The 19,321-nt window shown below is 42.4% G+C and overlaps 1 protein-coding gene across 8 annotated transcripts in view; it reads left to right on the plus strand.

Moving 5' to 3' along the window:
* TSPAN4 (tetraspanin 4) overlaps nucleotides 1-19,321 on the plus strand; it is a 797,106-nt gene that overhangs the window by 79,956 nt on the left and 697,829 nt on the right. The window lies entirely within an intron of this gene.

Raw genomic sequence — 19,321 nt, forward strand, 5'->3', positions numbered from 1 at the left:
TCGTGCATTTACACCCCTCAAGGGGAGATCGGGGTTTAGGGCCCTTCCGCCCCCCACTCCCCTCACTCTGGTGCCTGCCCTTTCCTAGCCGCATCGTTCGCAGCGGCTTGTTTTAGCGTGCTGCATAGCGCGTCGTTGGCTTCCCCCAGCGAACGCAAGAGAGGGCGAGCTCTGCTCTCTCAGGCCTCTCGACTGCCTTTACCTTTGGCTGTTTCTCTTTCTTTTTCAAGGGGCTTTCCTCCCCTCTGTGTATCTGTTGACTCCGGCGGCCATTTTTTTGGTGCGCCTGTGGCGGTCGCCATTTTGGTTTCGGAAAAGTTTCGCTTGCGTTTCCTGCTGCGACTTTTTGAAGGAGGCTTAGAACAGGACCGGCTGGCCTGTTTGAAGTTCTGTTTGAATTTAAGGGGTCCGTGGCTCCGTGCCCTGTTGCCCCCTTTTTTGGTTTGATTACTTGGTTTGATTTCTTGATTACAGCGAGTCAGAGGTGGCGGAGAGGCACTTACTTCCCATTGTGTTGGGAGGCTGTCTCAGGGGACCATTATCTTTTTATATAGTTATATATTTTTATTCCTTTTGGATCCTTTTTGCTTGGCCCCAGCGTTCATTCGAAATATTGGTTCATTTTTTTGATTTTTCAATTACCTTTTAATTTAGATTGGCCTTTTTTTGATCCATTTTTTTTGTTTCAAAAACAAAACAAAACAAAAAAATAAAATAAAAATAAAAAATAAAATATAAACCATAAACCATAAAAATTAAAAATTAAAATTAAAAATAAAATATAAATAATGAAAAATTTTTTTTACCAAAAGGGGGATGCGGCCCAACGTTAAGGTAGCCGGCCCACATATAGGCCGGGTTCCTAGGCGTACCAAAAGCCTTGTATTATTATGGCAGAAGGAAATCCCAGAGGTCCTTCTTTGAAGGCTAAGGCAAAGACACATCATCTGCGCAAGCGGACCGAGAAGCTTCAAAGCCTCTCAAAGGGACGCACTTAGGCGTCACAAGGCATTGGAGAAGGAGTTTGATAGGCGTTCTAGGGAATCTCAATCTGTACCACCACCACCCCTACCCCTCTACTTCTACTCACCCTCTTCCTTTGCCAGAACAACCTTCTGTTTCTAGGCGCAGTTCTCCTGCTAGAAGTATCCAGACCGCTCGGCCTGAAGCAACCTTCACACCAACCGCTGCAGGCTTGCGTCCAGAAGACCCGGCCTCATCCATTATCCTGGACAGCATTAGAGAATGGATGCAGATAGCTATCAAACAAGGAATAGCAGAGGGCATGCAACAATTGTCCAGAACTGGATCCCAAACGGTGGCACCTGAGGTCGAGTCGATGTCCGAAGATCTCTCTCCAGGCCGCCGTCACATCACGGTCAGGTACCTTCCCATGTGGAGGCCCCCTTCCTGGAAGGGGGTGAGCCAGGAAGAGGAAGAAATGGGGTTTGAACCCTTCAGGGAAGAGGAAGGTTCAGGCAGGGTCGATCCAGTATTCAGAGCCATTCTCCGAGGTAGACCCCATGGAAGGAGAAATGTCCGAGGACGAGGGCATTTCCCCTGACCAGCCAGTACACGTAGGCTTATTTAAGCCACACTTGTTTAAGTCCTTGTTATTCAAGGCAAAGAATGTTTCGGGCCTGATTCCCCAGACTTCTTCTGAACCAGCACGGCGATCCCGGGGGGACCAGAAGTCTTAGTTTTCAGTCAGCCGGTCATCGAAACCAGGTCGTCCAACTCCCCGATTTTTCCGATTTGGTCGCTAGACAATGGGCCTCTACTGGCCCCCTCCGCTCCCTCCAGTCTAGACAAGAGGTTGTTCAATCTAGACTCAGAGTTTTCCAACATGCTAAACACCCCGGAGGTAGATGATCCAATAGTGCGGCTAGCGTCCTCATCCAACCCCACTGACGCCTTAGAGCGCTTAAGCCGGAGGATAAGCGGGCCAAGATGGCTTTACGGCGAGCGCACCAGTCGGATGCTTGGGCCATCAGGTCGGCCACAACCGCATCGTTCTTCACCGGGCTTCTATCAGGTGGCTCAGGCAGTTAAGACAGCATGTCCCCCTTCAAACACTAGGGCTCATCAGGACATTGCGAAGCTAACGGCCGCAGCGGAGTTGCGGCCGATGCTACTTTTCATTCTGTAAAGTTTTCCGCTAGGGCCATCTCCTCACACGTCTCTGCACGTAGATTACTGTGGCCCGGCACTGGCAGGCGATGTCAAGAACAAAGCCAAATTAGCCTCAGCTCCTTTGTCAGGAGGAAATTGTTTGGCCCTGCACTTGATCCGTTGCTGATGGAGAGCGAAATAAGAAGAAATTCCTTCCATCTCTTTTTTGGAGGCAGGAGTCTAGAGGATCTCAGTCCTTCGGAGGGGCTCCTTTCGATCTTCCTTTCCACCGGCCTTCACCCCCAGGTATCAGGGCTCCCCAATGTTCGGTCGACCTATCAGGACCGGAGCGACTCTGGGGATAGAAATAGGCGGGGAGGCTCCTACAGGAGGCCCTTCTGGGGCGCTGGGAATAAAGCTCCTTGCCGTCCCAGGTAGACCTTCAATTTCTTATCCCATTGGCGGTCGCCTTAAGTATTTTGCCGACCAGTGGGACTTATCCACGTCTGATGCCTGGGTTAGAGATACTGTTAGGTTTGGTCTCCCCCTTCAGTTTCAATCACCTCCCCGGAACACTTTATGGTTTCTCCCTTTCCAGGGACCCATCTAAGTGGGCTCTCATGGCGTCCGCTGTCACTCATCTTTTAGACATCAAGGCCATCCAGTCTGTACCCTTGTCACAGCGGGAAGAGGGTTTTATTCCCTCCTCTTCCTGGTCCCGAAGCATTCCGGGGGATAGAGACCCATTTTAGATCTAAAAGGCTCAATCGCTATGTGGTTCATCACAAATTCAAAATGCACACACTCCAGTCTATCTTACAGGGTACTAGGAAGGAGACTGGCTCACTTCCATCGATCTCTCTGAGGCTTATCTGCATGTACCTATTCATCCATCGTATTACAAGTATCTGAGATTTTGTTATAACAATCAACACTTCCAGTATGTAGCCCTTCCCTTCGGTCTTGCCTCGGCCCGAGGACCTTTAGCAAGGTGTTGGCGGCTCTGGCAGCACACCTGAGACATTTCCTATTCGCATTCACTGCTACCTCGGCGACATCCTTATTCTGTCTCCTACCCGACAGCAGGCTGAGAGTGACACTAAGATTACCCTCTCAGTGCTTCAGGCCCATGGATTTCTCGTTAACCGGGAAAAGAGCCAGCTTAATCCTTCCACCCGTAAAAGCGCATCTAGGGGCCGTTATTGATTCGGTTCAAGAGAGGGTATTTCTTTCACAAGAAAGATTCACCAGTATACAAAAAGCTATCAAGACAATCAGGCAAAATAAAAGGGCTTCGTTACTAAACCTATCCAAGCTGCTTGGAAAGTTGGTCTCCTGTATTTCAATTATTCCTGGGCACGTTTACATTCCAGATCTCTGCAGTGGTTCCTTCTGCCTTACCAACGTTCCGGAAGGAGCAACTCAAGGCTCGTGGTGAAGATCCCCCAAGAGTTCTCGCCTCGCTCCTCTGGTGGACAAGGCCGTCTACCAATCGAGGTCATCTCTTCAAGGAGCCCCAGAGGGCCACTCTCATTACAGACGCCAGCCTTTACGGCTGGGAGCTCACATGCAGTCGTTTTCAGCCCAGGGAACTTGGTCAGTAGCCGAGCGACGCTGCAGCATCAACTGGCTGGAGTTGCATGCAGTGTATCTGGCCCTACGTGCCTTCCTCCCTCAGTGCAGAGGCCGTCACATTCTGGTTTTAACAGACAACACTACCACCAAGGCCCACATCAACCGTCAAGGGGCACTCATTCCATTCGTCTCATGAGAGAGGCCGGCGCATTTGTCGATGGGCAGAAAGACATCTCTTATCCATCAGGGCAGAACACATCTCGGGGGTCTCGAACGTCCAAGCAGACTGGCTGAGCAGGGCCAAGTTGGACCAATCAGAATGGCGCCTACATCCCTCCTTATTCAGGGAGGCGACAATGAGGTTCGGTCAGCCTGTGGTGGACCTGTTCGCGTCTCCCTCAATGCCCAGACACCGAGGTTCTTCTCTCGTTATCCTGCCGACGGCGCAGAGAATCACGATGCCCTCGTTGCCCTTGGCCCACCGGGCTTCTATACGCTTTTCCACCCTCCCGTTGATACCCAGCGTGATTCAGAAGTTGATCATCGAACAAGCGGAGGTCCTCCTGATAGCCCCGTTTTGGCCCAGGAGGCCATGGTTTTGCGGATCTGCGCAATCTGTCAGTGGCCCCTCCGTGGAGGATTCCCTTGACAGGATCTCTCTATCCCAGGTCCCTCTTCAGCACCCGGACCGCAGTGGCTTAGCTAGCCGTCTGGAGGTTGAGCGGGAAAGATTAAAGGAGGAGGGTTTGTCGGCTCAGGTCATCACTACCATCTTGGCAGCAAGCGACCTTCGACTACTCGCATTTATGGCGCCACCTGGAATATTTTTGTCAGTGGTGCTGTAAGTCATACGTGAATCCGCTCTCACCTTCGATCGCCCAGATCCTCGCCTTCCTACAAGCCGGGCTAGATAGGGTCTCTCCCCAACATTCTGAGAAGGCAGGTCGCAGCCCTGCCAGCGGTGATTTCTAGCAGTTCTTCTGGTTCACTCTTCGCACCACCCCGCATAAGGTCTTTCCTTAGAGGGCTTCCAATATTCGCCCTCAGTGATTCACAGGTACCCTACCTGGGACCTTAATAAAGTTCTGATGGCATTAACTAAACCTCCTTTCGAACCTCTCAGGAGGCGTCACTTCAGCTCCTCACACTCAAAGTAGTGTTTTTGGTGGCAATAACATCAGCAAGAAGGATATCTGAAATAGCAGCTCTATCCGTGAGAAAAGATTTATGCGTCTTCCACGCTGATCGGGTGGTTCTGAGGCCAGACCCTGCCTTTATGCCTAAAATCAACTCGGCCTTCCACAGATCTCAGGAATTAATCCTACCTAATTTTTGCCCCAAGCCTTTTCGAGAAAGGGAAGGCAGTGGCACACTCTTGATGTGCGAAGGGCTCTTCGTATTTACATCTACCGTACTCAATCAATCAGAAAATCTGAATCCTTATTCCTGTCCTTTCAGCCAAAGTCGCTGGGTTGCAAGGTTTCCCCGTCTACTGTTGGTCGTTGGATTAGGGCCACTATATCCAAGGCCTATTTAGCCTGAGCTCTTCCTGTCCCTAGTGGCATTACCGCTCACTCTACAAGGAGTGCGGCCACCTCTGCTGCCTGGGCTACTCAGGCGTCAATTCAGGACATATGTCGAGCAGCTACCTGGGCTTCTCCATCTCCATTCATACGTCACTATAAAATCGATGTTTCGCCTCAGCTGAGGCTTCCTTTGGCAGGCGAGTCCTTCAACAGGTGGCAAAGGGCCAGAGGTGATTCCGGACCAGACGGAGTCCCTCCCGTAGGACAAGCCAGGCTTTGGTATGTCCCATTATCTGGATGCTCGCAGCAGCTCAGCGGAGAATGGGCATTGGTACCCACCTGATCGCCCGTTCTCGTCGAGCTGCGTAGAGCATCCAGCCCCACCCTATTTGGTCCGTCTGGGGGGGAATCCCGTTCGCCAATGATGTTTATAGTTCGGAGTTGAGTCTTGTAATATAGCTGACACGAGGGGATAGTTGCTGTCTTCTCGTCTTCGTAAAACTGGGGAACGCGTGGAGATGTCACGTGGAGGAGGAGGAGGAACGTTCGCTTCAATCATAGCTCAGCCTGTCAGAGCGAAGACTCTATAGAGCACCTCCCATTATCTGGATGCTCTCGCAGCTCGGCGAGAACAGCGTATCAGGTAGGTACCAACGCCCATTTTCTGAACTGTTTTTTTAAAACATTTATATGCTTCTTATGATATTTTTCCCAACTAAAGTATATTAAAACATTGATTCATCTGTAAGGGAAAGGAGGCTCTTAGTTGTCTTGCTGCAACTGACTTCGCACAGTTATCCTGGCAACTATAACTTCTGGCGAGTCACTTGAGATTTTTTTCCTTGCTCACTTTTTTTGGGGGGATCTGCTGCCTTAACATTACTACACAAGGAGGCTTACAAGTAATATTGCTGTTTTTTTGATTAAGTGAAACTCTTCCTGACCTGCACAAAAGGGGCACTTATTCCCCACTCTAGAGTGTACATCTATTTTATTTCTGAGCTTCCCCACATTGAATGCAGATGGCATTTCCTTGCCCTCTACTCCATCCTTTGACCTTTAAAAATAGTTTCCAAGTTTCAGGGTGTGAAATTCAATTCTTCAAGGTGCCAAATGTTCTTTTTGCATCTCTTCTCCTCCCTCAGTTTTCTTTTACCTATCAACTGCAAGGACTCTTTCTAGGAAGAGCTGGCCTTTCTCTGAACACTTCAGGCCAGCCTTCCAGTTCCTGCCTTCCTGACAGGTTTGCCTTGAAATTTTTAGCTTGTTAGCCTCAGCTGGCACTAGAGGTTGGTTTTTTAAAGCTACTTTCAAGGTTGCTCAGATGAGAAATTCAGTCACATATTTGACAGATACAAAGCTTGGAGGAAAGTGGATCAGTAGCTTTAGAATGTCTCTCAGGGTGTGTTGGGGTTTATGCTGGGTTTTTTTTTTTGGGGGGGGGGATGATATTTAAATTGTGCAAATTATCAAATTAATTTTTTCCTTTGCTTGTTTTGTAATTAATTCAGTAGGTGGCACAGCAAAATGATTGGAATAATAAGAAATTTACAGAGTCAGCATATTGTCCCCAACAATCTGGATCCTCATTTTACCTTGGAAGGATGGAAGGCTGAGTCAACCTTGAGCCGGTGAAAATCAAACTGCTGAATTAGCCTGTAGTGCTGCATTCTAACCACTATGCCACCATAGCTCCTAGCACATGTTCCCATTATGCTTTGGTGATATGGTCATGTAACTCCTAGAGTTGGTTCAGCTCATTGGCTATTTTAAGCAGCTTCAGGTATTACCTACCTCTTTCTTATCCATTAGACCAGCGGTCACCAACCGGTGGGCCGTGAGAAAATTTTGGTGGGCCACAGAGAAATCTCACCCCCAGAGCACCCCCTCAAAGCAATTAATCCAGGCTGCACAGAAACACAAGGCTGCGCAGCCCACATGGTCTGCGGCAACCCTCCCCGCCTACTCACTCCTTACCCGGTAAACTTTCCTGCTAAATTGCTATTTTTCCTTTTTCTGACCATCATCTGTTCTGCTGTGCCGGGAGATTTAGATTAGCTAGGAAGCAGGAAATGGTTGGATTTCTTGCTTTCTAGCTGGTCTTTAGATCTTCGGCTCAGCACAACCTCCCTTAGGACTGAAGGTTTGCTTGCAAGCAAATTTGAGAGACTGAGGTAGCTAATGGCACATAGATAGATCACTGAATGATTCTGTGAGCAACTCAATCTGCCTGCTTTGCCTGATTTTGGGTAAAAGTTACTCTTTTTTATAAAAAATTCAATATTTACATGCATGGTGTGTTGTGAGTTAATTTTGTGAGTTTGCTTGTGAGCAAATTTTATGTGACAGACTGGGCTAGCCAATGGCAGATATATAGATCACTGAATGAATCTGTGATTCTGTGAGCAACTCAATCTGCCTGCCTGCCTTGCCTGATTTTGGGTAAAAGTTGCTCTTTTTAAATAAAAAAAATCAATATGTATATAAATATTTATAATATTTACATACAAGCCATGCCCAGCCAGTCACATGACCACCAAGCCACACCCACAAATTAGGCCACACCCACAGAACCGGTTAGTGGTCCCTGAGATCTAAACTTATGAGTTTGGTGGTCCCTGAGGTTCAAAAGGTTGGCAACCCCTGCATTAGACACAGTCTTTCAAAGTAATTCTAAGCTTGACTGGCAGATGAGCCTAGTTCTTTCTTGGAGACTTGGTCAATCTATATGTCTGCTGAACAACAATGCATGTGTGTTTTCCATAGCAACTAATCTGTGGCCCAAAGTAATCCAGTAAATTTTCCTGATTAAAAATAAACCAGAAACTAGATCTTCCCACTGTTAATCCAAACGATTTAAACTTAAACCACACTTACTTTCCTTTATATTTCATGCATTGCATAAAATTTATGATCATACACAGACACTTCTCTCCCTCCATCCCTCCCTCCATCCCTCCCTCCCTCTCCTCTATCATGATTGATTATGTGCCATTAAGTTGGTGCTGACTGTTAGTAGATAGCTCTTTGAGATGATCTGTCCCCAAGCTGATCCATACATACACATACACATACACATGCAAGTTGTGGTAGTGATATTCTCTATTTGAATCAGAAGGTGATGCTTCAAGGAAGTTATTTTGTAAAGTAAGTTCCATTTACCTTGATACTTCTACTGAAATAGACTGTTACTTAAACAATATTTATTGGCAATGATATCAAAAATGGCTCTTGGGAGCTGAGTGTATGAAATGTTTGCCTCTTTGTTTCTTGTTGGGTTGTTCATGGATGATCCCATTGATCATTTTAACAATAGCAAAGTACCAGTTTTTTTTTTAAAGTTTTGTCAGACTATAATTCAAGTTTGCTTTCCTAACGCTGTATGTGTTTAAAGGGCATTATATTGAAGTTCTGGAGATGGAAGTTTTCTGCTTTCATAATGCAAATGCACTATGAATAGATTCCCTCCAAACTCTTGGTGTGGTTCTTTTGAAAACCTTGGAAACTAACTGGAAATTTGTTTGCTGTAAAGACAGTTCATGGTTTCCTGAGTATAGGTTTTAATTTAAAGACAGTTCCCCATGAGATCACCATGCCAGTTTAAAAGCTGCTTCAGATCTTTATGATCCCACAACACCGGCTGTGTTTGTAAGCTGAGTGATTCATTATTGGCTCAGCTGCAATGTACTTGAAAATGCAGTCAAACTACACTGTTTAAAAGCAACTGTACAGCCCTGTGGTGCTTGTGGGCAGCTTGTTTCTCCATTTGTGACTCCCTGCCTCCACCACACCTCCTGGTTTTTGGGCCACAGATCTTTGAAGACAGCTTGGTACCTTTTAAATTTATCTTCACATGACACAGTGGGATATTAGTTTATATGGCCAGAAAAATGAACACACATCATGAAGTGGATTGGAATGTATGTATGTGCAAGCAAATTTTATTTTTTCTTTCACTTTGTCTTTTGCATGAACTGGGCATGGAAAAAAACAACAACACCCTTTGCTTCTTAAGACCTGTGGAGCTGGAGGAGCAATTTTTGTTGCTTGTTCTTAGTGAATGAACCCAAAGTCTTTCCAGACAGCCCCTCATCTCTAACCTTTTAAACTGCAATAATGTTTGTGTAACAGTAGCAGCCACAGCCTTCTTCAAAGAGGAGAGAGGTCTCTTTGTCATCCTATTCGGTGTGGTTACTGCAGCTGGCATGCTGGGTAGGTCTCAAGGAAACTCCAATTTCAGAAGAATCCCCACCCCCCAAAAAAAGGCTGGCAGAACTTATGCTTTATGTCAAATGCAAAGAAAACAGAGACGAGAAATACCTCCGTACCTCAAGCTACAGCAGGAGATCCATCAATTTTGCCACCTGCCTAATCAGAAATTGTGACTTTAAAAGGAAAGTGTTGAAACTTGGGAAAAGGGGGGAGGAAGGGAGACAAGACTTAATTGGCTTTAGTTTTGCTTAGAAATGATTTAAACTATTTCCCAGCTTTCTGAGCTGAGTCTTAGCTCTAAATTTACGCTGTGAATCAGCCATCAGTGACACAATGAAGATGGGTGATTGGCAAGAGATACAATCCTGCCCATTTTCTACTTATCCTGATGTCTCTTTGCTCCCCCACCCCCTCGATTTTAATAAAAATGTTACTTTATAATCGCCTGATGTAATTTCTCTGGTGCTTAATTTAACAAATTATGTAATTGAACATAATAGTTAGAACTTATCATTTGAAAGTAAACATGACAATGTCTTATACTTCAGAGACAGTTTGGTACAGTGGTTAAAAGTATCAGGTTAGAAACTGGGAGACTGTGAATTCTAGTCCCACTTTAGGTATAAAGCCAGCTGGGCCACATAGGCCAGTTATTCTTTCTCAGCTCTAGGAAAAACACACAAGGATGAACTACTACTGAAAAACCTTGCCAAAAAATTGGGGGAGACTAGTCCAGGCAGTTGCGGAGTCAACACAGACTTGAAGTTACCAGATTGTCTGTCCATCCATCCATCCTTCTTTATTTTGGGGTAGGGTTAGATTCTTCTTTGCAGGACTGGAGTTCCAACTAATATTTTGGGAGATTGTGGAAGAGGGATGATAGGTGGGCAAGACTACACGATACAGCACGATTCTATTTTTCTATTTTTAAAAAGATCTCATTAGCAGTTTTTCTATTTTTTTTTCATACCGCATTAAGCTTTTTAAGGCCACCGTTGCCTGAACATGGAGAGAATTCATACTGTTGATTTTCAGCAGTCAAGGTTGGAGAGAGCCTTGGGCACTTCAGATTACCAGTAGCCTGGTAGATATAGAAAGCCTAGGCCAAAAGTGCACAGGCTGCACTCACTCGCTTGCCTGCACCTATGATGTAATGCGCACATGACTCCCTCCCACTGCGCATGCACGCGCAACCCCCTGCATGCACACCGCATGCCTCTGTGCATGTGCACACAACCCCCTGCACACTGCATGCCTCTGCGCATGCGTGCCCATCTCCCATGCACGTGTCTCCCCCTGCAACATCCCCCTGCAGATACCCGACAATCGGCTGGCAGGGGGCATGCATGCATGTGCAGTGGGGCTCTTCTGGGTGACCTTTTTGTGCCGGCAGAAGTGGCTCTTGTGTGCCACTTTTGGCACACGTGCCATAGGTTCGCCATCACAGGCCTAGGCCTTTCTTGGAGGGACCATTGCTGAGCAAATAGAGAACATCATTTCAAAACACCTTCTCCCCTCCTAGTTTGCAAATAAACAATTGTTGCTGTGTTTCCATTTTTAAAGAAATAAAACTCTCCTAAAACATTAAAACAGGGGTGGGTTCCTACCGGTTCTGTCCACCTCTGTAGAACCGGTAGCTCTGAAGAGCAGCAGACAGAGAGCATACATAGAATCGGTTCTATGTCTGCTGTTGTTTTGGCCCACCTGCCCGCCCGGGCTCTAACCTGATCTTTATTTCCTACTTTTTCAACTTCAGCTGCCGTGCGAGGCAGAGCTGCAGTTAAAAAAGCAGGAAAAAAGTGCTGTTTCAAAGGTTGCTTCTCTGCACGCAGCATGCTGCTGATGATTTACAGGCATGCAGCATGCAGGAAAGCACATCGTAAATCACCGAACCTCGTAAATCATTGAACCGGTAGTTAACCCTGTCGGATCACACCCCTGCATTAAAACATATATCTCACCATAGAAACATAGGCTAAGATAGAAAAAAAATCAGCTAAGAGTGATAGGGGTAATACTGTTTTTAAGGAGAGGGGTTTTTTTTGTCCACTGACTTCAGCAAGAGTTTTCTGATCTTTAAGGATTCCATTTCTGTTTGTAGCAAAATACCTTGCATTGGAAGATGGGTTTAATTATGTCCCTCTACTACCCTGCATTTCTTTTTACTCTCACCTCTTCCCCATAGAAGGCCCCAATGATTATCTTAAAGTTGTTATTCTGCATACTTCCTTCCATGAGAATCAAGTAACAGTTCCTAAATCTTCCTACTGGAGCCCTGTCAAGATCCAGTTTTGCTTAGCAATGGACTTCCACTGGCAAAAATGTTCTGCATTCTTGAGCGGCACCCAATTAGTCTCCATTCTCACTTCTGCATTGCTATTGCTTTACTACCACCTTGTTTAGTGAGGTCCAAAAGTGAATGGTGGCATCATCAATTGTCTGACAGCAGCAGCTCTGAGACCCAAAACACGCACCTTCAAGTTCCCATTTCTTTTGAGTTGTCAATGTTTAAATGACATTTCCATTTAGATTTAGCTGGCTATTTCTTTGACAAAGGATAGCAGTTCTGAAGAAAGGCTTAATGCAGCACAGCAAGCTAGAGAAAAGGAAATATTCTTTGTTCCAAATGAACTCTGAAGTAAATCTGTCTTCTGTAAGAGAAAAGGAAATATTCTTTGTTCTTAATAAAGTCACAAGTGAACTGTCTTCTGATATATTCCATTCAGAGGCTACTTTGATGAATGAGATTGATGGCATTGTCTTCTTTTGTTTTAACCCCAGTGAATGGATATTCATAAGACGATTCATTTTCTTGAGACTGGTCTTTTCCAGCAAGGGCTGAATAATAGCTTGCTTTGTAAAGCAACTTCCCATTTTGTCAGAATGGTACATATATGGAAGTCCCCAGCTTGAGCTTTTGGAGAAGTCTTTGAAACTTCTATGGCCACAATTCTGGGAATCTAAATTCTGGATATTGTGTACCAATTCAGTTGAAGGGTGTCAAGCATCACTCTTTGATCCGGAAAACACAGTATGGCAAAAAGCCTATAGAAATTATCCCTTTGAATAAATAGGTCTTAGACATGGTCAAAATTAATCACTTGGGCAAAATGTATCTGCAAGAGCCACCCCTTTGGCTGAAGTGAAGTTATAGATTTGACCATCTTCTGTCAAAGGTCAGATCTTTTATCATTCCTCTGTAAAATTATAGTTGCTGTGGATATCTGAATACGGATTGCTCCATCAGAAAATAGTTTCAGGCTTTCTCATTTCAGGAACAAAGCAAAGACTGGACAACTTTATTGTTTTATTTGTTAATTTTTTTAATTGTGTGGAAATTGAGAGGCCAAATTTATCAGGGAGGAGATATCAGTGATGACAACAATTTCCCAGGTTCAAGGCCAAAATCACAAAGCAAAAACTGTATTAAACCATAGGAAAGATAGGAACCCACCAGAATTAAACTAGTATAGGTATAAGGAGAATTGCACCTTCCTATCAAAAGAAAGCAGCCAACTGTTTTATATGGCTCTATCCTAATGTGCAATAAAGTTTCTTATCTTGTTGTGCTGTATTATGATAGTCTGTAGTAAAGTTCTGGTCTAAGAGCTTTGTCAAGCTGCTCCACGTTGCATAACTAGGAACCAGTGCTAATTCTTTTCAGTAAGTCTGACACCCAGTTGGAGTGAGTAGTGATTTTATGATATGAGGAGGGTGTGAAGTCTTGGCATCAGAGTATGTTTCTTTGCGTATCATTTCTGAGCAGGAGATATTGCGCAGAGAAATATTCACTCCACCTGACTCTTTTTTGACTTTTGGGGGCATTTTCTATTTTGCCCAGAGGGCTTCTTTTTATATCCCCAGCAAAAAACAAACAAACACCACCACCTTTTGAGCTTGGTACTCTACTGTGGGAAGTTGGAAGTCTTACTGCAGTTTTTTATCCCCCCTCCCCTCCTCCAACTTTCATATGCTTGCTTATTTGGTGGAGTGTGCTTTTTTGTGGAGATCTATACACATGTGTGTGCTTTGATAAGAGGAAATGTAAAAGTTAGCTGGGTTATACAGGCCATAAAAGCAGAGAAGGCCTCTGTAGGGAGAAGTGAAGTTATAGATTTGACTATCTAGGAAATCTTTCTCAGCCATTCTCCACTTTTTCAACTAGGCCCTTTTCTTATTTTCCAGGGGCTGGAAAATCACACCCAACCTCCTTTTAAAAGGAAAAGAAGGATCTTGAATATGATAGTCTGCTAGTTAACCATTGATGTGCTTGCACTCAGAGCCATGCAGTGTTGCTTCTTGATGAGGAAGCCAGGAACAGTGGCAGCTTCTCAGCATTCAGAAGGTAAATTGGCACAGATGTCTCCTCTCCCTTAAGGATGATAGAGGAGGATATGGCTCGCCATAATGATGATGCTATGGAGGCGATAGTGTGGCTTGAGCAATACGTACATGCAAGGGGAAGGATGAAAATACATGGTGTTGACTGAGAAGTCAAAGCAGTTGGTTATTGCTCATGCTTTTACAAATGGTATTTTGCACTTCCCTCAACTGCGATAATAGCCAATTAAATGGGGATAACTAAATCGAGGAAGTTGAATATGGTGCTGTTCTAAATAATGGGGGAGAGAAAGGCAATTGAATGAATTCACATGCAAAGTATAATTTTTTTAAAAATAGAAAAACTCACATAAGGGGATTGGTGACTTATTTAGATTGTCTGTATTGGAAGAATTTGAGCAAATTTCTCAATCTCATCAGATAGATCACATAAGACAATTCTACAAAAAGTTTATATTTTTTATTGAGTGTGGCTATAATAACACATCTTGCATGATTCTGATTATGTTATATTATACCTCATCCACCTTATAGATGTGAATTAGGGATATGTCTGTCTAAGCCTTTTCTGCATATTTTCTGACTATTAATTTCTATTTATTTTTGTCATGAACTGAAGATATGTTTTTTCCCTTGTTTTGGAGCTTGTATATCTCCATCAAGATAATCTTTCTTAATCTCTATAAAATAAAATGTGTGTTCGCCACCTTAAGTTACTTATAAAGTAATAAATGTGGGATAAAAATCTAATAAAGAAACTAACCACAGTATATAGTTGCTGGGAGCTGACACCTGTTTGATGGCACATAAGCAAACAACCAATTGATGAGAGAAATTGAGCGATCAGGTGGACACAGATTTTGATCTGAGAAAAGTGTGTCTTATCATTTGATTGAAACTCTCAGAAGTTATTTGAATGTTCTACATTCCAGACATAACTGGATAAAAAGCATAAGGAAAGATTGATATCGTGTGGCAAATAATTTTGCAGTCAAAAATGTATTTTGTTTTTCATAATAATTTTTGATTCTACCTACTCAGTGTTGTGGAATTTTACCTGAGAGAGGGCACTTGTAATATTATCTCTTTTCTCCAACCCTCCCCTCCAATCTCTCGTTTCCTATGAATGATCATGATTAGAGGACTGAACCTGACAGAACAGAAGTTGTATTACTGACTTGACAACATGTTTTTTCCAGACTAAGTTCTACACAAAGTTACTTTAGTGTTCATTGTGTGGAAATGTCCATAGCATTTGTTAGTTGAAAAGCATGGGCCCCAAGCATCTTAGAATAGACTTGATGAAATTTGAAAATCAGCATCTGGTTTGATGGATGACATCTATTTTGGAGCATGTAATACAGCACAAGATCAGATAGGCATGACAGAAATCTTTCTGTATGTCTGATTTATTGATTCAGTGGGTGTTGCCCATACAATTTCAGAATGGCTCTTGCAAGCTTCTGCCTGGACTGCATGAATCCAGGATATACAAATGCTTCCTTGAATGAAAAACCTCTACAAGACCATTCCTTCATCTGCCAAATCTTCCTTCCATCAGTCCCCATGAAAGCAACAGTTTACAAGATCTACGACAAACAGGAATTGAATATTTCCTCTTGGGAGTCTTCCAGTCAGAAACAAACTGTAGTTTAATCTTCTATCTAATTGTAGTTTTTCCTGCCAAGATCACTCCTCTTGCTTACCAGTGTATTTAAGTAAATGAGAAGGAAGACACGTTTTCAAGGAGTCTTCTTCAAGACCCCCAAGATTGCTGGCTGGAGAAGGTGGGAATCATAACCAAGATATTTGGAGGTCACAGACTGAGAAGGTCTGGCTGCCCAGCAACTGTACCAAATATTGCAAACCTTTTGACCTTGGAAGCTGACTGTGGCATTCCCTTTGGTATGTAAACCCAAAGTGATTCTGTCCTTGGCCACAGTTATTTGACTTGTTGAAAAACAAACAAACCCCGAGGTCTTCCAGGTTTGTGCTCTAATGAACATGTTATATAGTACAGAAATTAAGAATTTTATTACCCTTGGTGTAGCATATTGTAGATCAGAAAAGGATTCAATTCTGATCCATGGTTGACTTTTGCTTTAAACTTTCCTTGAAGTATTTGGAATCAATATCTTCTTTGTGATGATTTGGGGAAGGGAGAATTAGTAGAAAATATCATTTCAAAAATATCTACATTTGGGAGTAATATAATCTGCATATAGTACATACAGCCAAATCATATAAATATATTATTTTAAGGATTTGCAAGTCAAAAGGGTAGAATGGATTTTAAAAGAGAGGTAGAAGAGAGAGATATTTTTGATTTTGACTGGACAGTGCCGACCAACAATTATAACAATATCATGTTTTTCTGACATCATTTTATATCCTTTTGGGTGTTAAGGCCAGGTAGTATTTAATGATGTTTTGGACTTTGTCCAGCATTGATAAAGGAGTGATGAAAATCAGACAACTGGTTAAAACCTTGTACAACTAAACAAGATGAAATACATCAGAACAAAATGGAATATTGAACATGTTATTATATAACTGCCATAGCAAAGATGCCATAGCCATGGATACATGATATATATGAGAAACACAATACTGAATGAACAATTAAACATGGTGGACTTAGCCTTGATTGGGTAGATAATGGTGTAGAAGCTGGGCAGAGCTTTCTCTGATTGGGTGAAATGCAGATATAAAATTCACTGTATTCCAAAATGAGGATATACTTTAAGACACTTTTCCTAGATACCCTCATCCTTTTCATCATATTTGACCAATAAGCAAGATGGCTTAGGTGTGTATGCATAATGATGAGGTGTAATGTATACAGTATATTTGAATATAGTGTAATAGTACAATACCACAAAAGATCCCCAATAATTTATTATAATTCTTACCAAAAAAAAAAGTTTAGCTGTTTGGTAGTTGTAACTGATATCTAGTTATCTGGGAGTGAACTCTAAGAATAACTGATTTACTTTGTGTCAATATGTAATGTGCATCAATCAACCAGCTAGCTTATCTGTGTAATTACTTTAACACATAAAGTCAAAATATAAAATAGTGATTTAATGTAATCTTATCAATATCCATTAGCTTGTGTCAACACATAGGAATTCTACATTGAATGGTTATTTATTCAAGGACTGCAGATCAGGCAGCATTAATATTTAGTGCTTGTAACTGTTACTTCTTTTGTACTGCAGTTCTTAAAACAGATGGATCTATTTGCGCTACAAAAATGAATTTTATTTCCTTTACATTCAGCACTAGAAATGGTACATTTCTCATTTTAATAACATTTTAAAACTGCCTGGCTTAAGGATTTTCACTTGAAAGATCAGCTAAAAATCCTGGCTTACATGGAAAACCTATTATATGAAGATATGATATAAAATGTCATCAAATTTTTAAGATTTATTGTATTTCATCTGACTTGAGGCATGAGTGCAAGGCTAAGAGTGATGAGACATGGAGCGTAGAAGCCAAAGGTGGATTTAATAAAAGGGAGTGGGAGAAGAGAGAAGAGATTCAGGATCAAGACAAATATTTCTGGTCACCGGTATAAGAATGTATATATATATTTTTTAAAGTCTTAATTGCCTTACCTACCAAATTAGGTGCTTGAGGCAATGTGCAAAAGAGATTGAAAGAGCAGCAGGACATTTATATTTATATTCTTTCCCAATCTTGCAGTCAACTGAAGTCTTCAGGGAAACTATATTCCCTTCTGAGCAAATAGCTTCTCAGACTATGAGTCCTGTGAGACATCCATGTTACTAAAAGGTTGGAGCAGCTTGGTGGGGTTTTTCCTGGCCTTGCTTCAAATAAGGCAGCAAAGACTTTTCTGGCATGGAAATAAAATGCTGGAGGTGAAATGACCAACTCAATTTCCATCTTGAGCTGCTAGGTGAAAAAAATAAACTAAAATAAAGATACTCTTGAATTGAACTGTACTAATGAATGACATGGGCATGTACAAGTATAACTGTAACTCTAAAAGAACATAAATAAATGTGCTGTTCCACATTTAAATAGCAAAGGGTTGGCTAATGTAGAAAGTGAAAGTGAGTAGAACAAGCATATCCTTCCTCCACAATTCATCAATGAAGGGAAACCTACTAGAATACAAGAACCCTATTCTTGACCTGGAAAGTTGTCAATGGTCCAGTGGTGGAAATGCCAGAAAAGTTCTAGCTCAGCCTTAAGGTTGTGGTACAGCGTGTGTTTGTTCTCCCAAGTTCATCTTGTTTTTGGAAGCTTTACTTTAGACCTCTCATTTAAATAAAGTTTTACTGCCATTCATTGGAAAATTTGTGTGAAGATTTAATAGAATCACCTTCTGCATTAGTGACAACGCATTTCTCCAAGTTTTTGCTTCTCTGTTGGATTATAAATATAGTGAATGTTGAAGGTAAGCAGCAAAATAAACACACAATGAAACGTGGGGTTCAGTAGTCTGCATCGTGCCCATATATTACAGTCACATCCCACTGTGAAGCTCTGCTCCCCACCAATGTTCCAGAGATTTTATTTGAAGATGGTTTGAGGGAAGGCTTGTTTTATGTTAATTGCCATAGACAAAACTTCAGAGGACAAAAATATTTCCAGAAAAGATCTAGTCCAATATTAAGGATTTTTTTTTAGTGAACATGTGATGGAAAATGAAATATGGAGATCACATAACCTGAGAATTACAAAACAATTGTAAGCCATCTTCTATCTAATAATAATGGATGGAAACTGAACAAGGAGAGATTTAACCTGGAAATAAGGAGAAACTTTCTGACAGAACAATCAACCAATGGAATAGTTTGCCCTCAGAAGTTGTGGGAGTGCCATCACTTGAGACTTTCAAAAAGAGATTGGACTCCCATCTGTCAGAAATGGTGTAGGGTTTCCTGCTTAGGCGGTGGGGGAGGGGGGGTTGGACTAGATGACCTACAAGGTCCCTTCCAACTCTGATTATCTGTTATCTGTTAAAAGAAGGAGTTAAGCATTTGGTTATGTCAAGCAGGGAAGGATAATGGAAGAAGGTTTGACCACTTTTTGTAGGACTTACTCTTTAATCGCAACATTTTAGTTATGATTTCCCAACTTTCTTCAGTAAATATTATTCATCATAAATTCCTGAATACATGGTTCTGCTTATTGGATGAAACCTGGCAAGAATTATAACTTTATTGTCAATGTGTATAGCTACCAAAATGTACTTCTTGAGATCAGTAGTGGGACTTAACTTGATCAATCTGGATTTGGATCAGCTATACCAAAAATACAAAGCATGTGGGGATTTTATGACGTACTTCCTCCAAGTTTTTCTAAAGATAGTGATTTCCAGGATTATCCTGGAAAAAAAGAAGCATTTGGAATTTCTGTGGAGGCGGCAATACTAATGTATTTTTACTTGGTTGTAAATCCCATGAAATTAAATAAAGATTAGATAAGATTAGATAAATTTAGAATTGTAGAGAAGATCCTTAATATGTCCCTATGAGGATTTCTGTGAGCATAAGAGGTTAAAATATTTGATTTATAGA

This window comes from Notechis scutatus, chromosome 1 (assembly GCF_049901735.1).
Source record: "Notechis scutatus isolate UNSWTSFEM ecotype Mainland chromosome 1, rNotScu1.2, whole genome shotgun sequence".
In the NCBI taxonomy this organism is placed as follows: Eukaryota; Metazoa; Chordata; class Lepidosauria; order Squamata; family Elapidae; genus Notechis; species Notechis scutatus.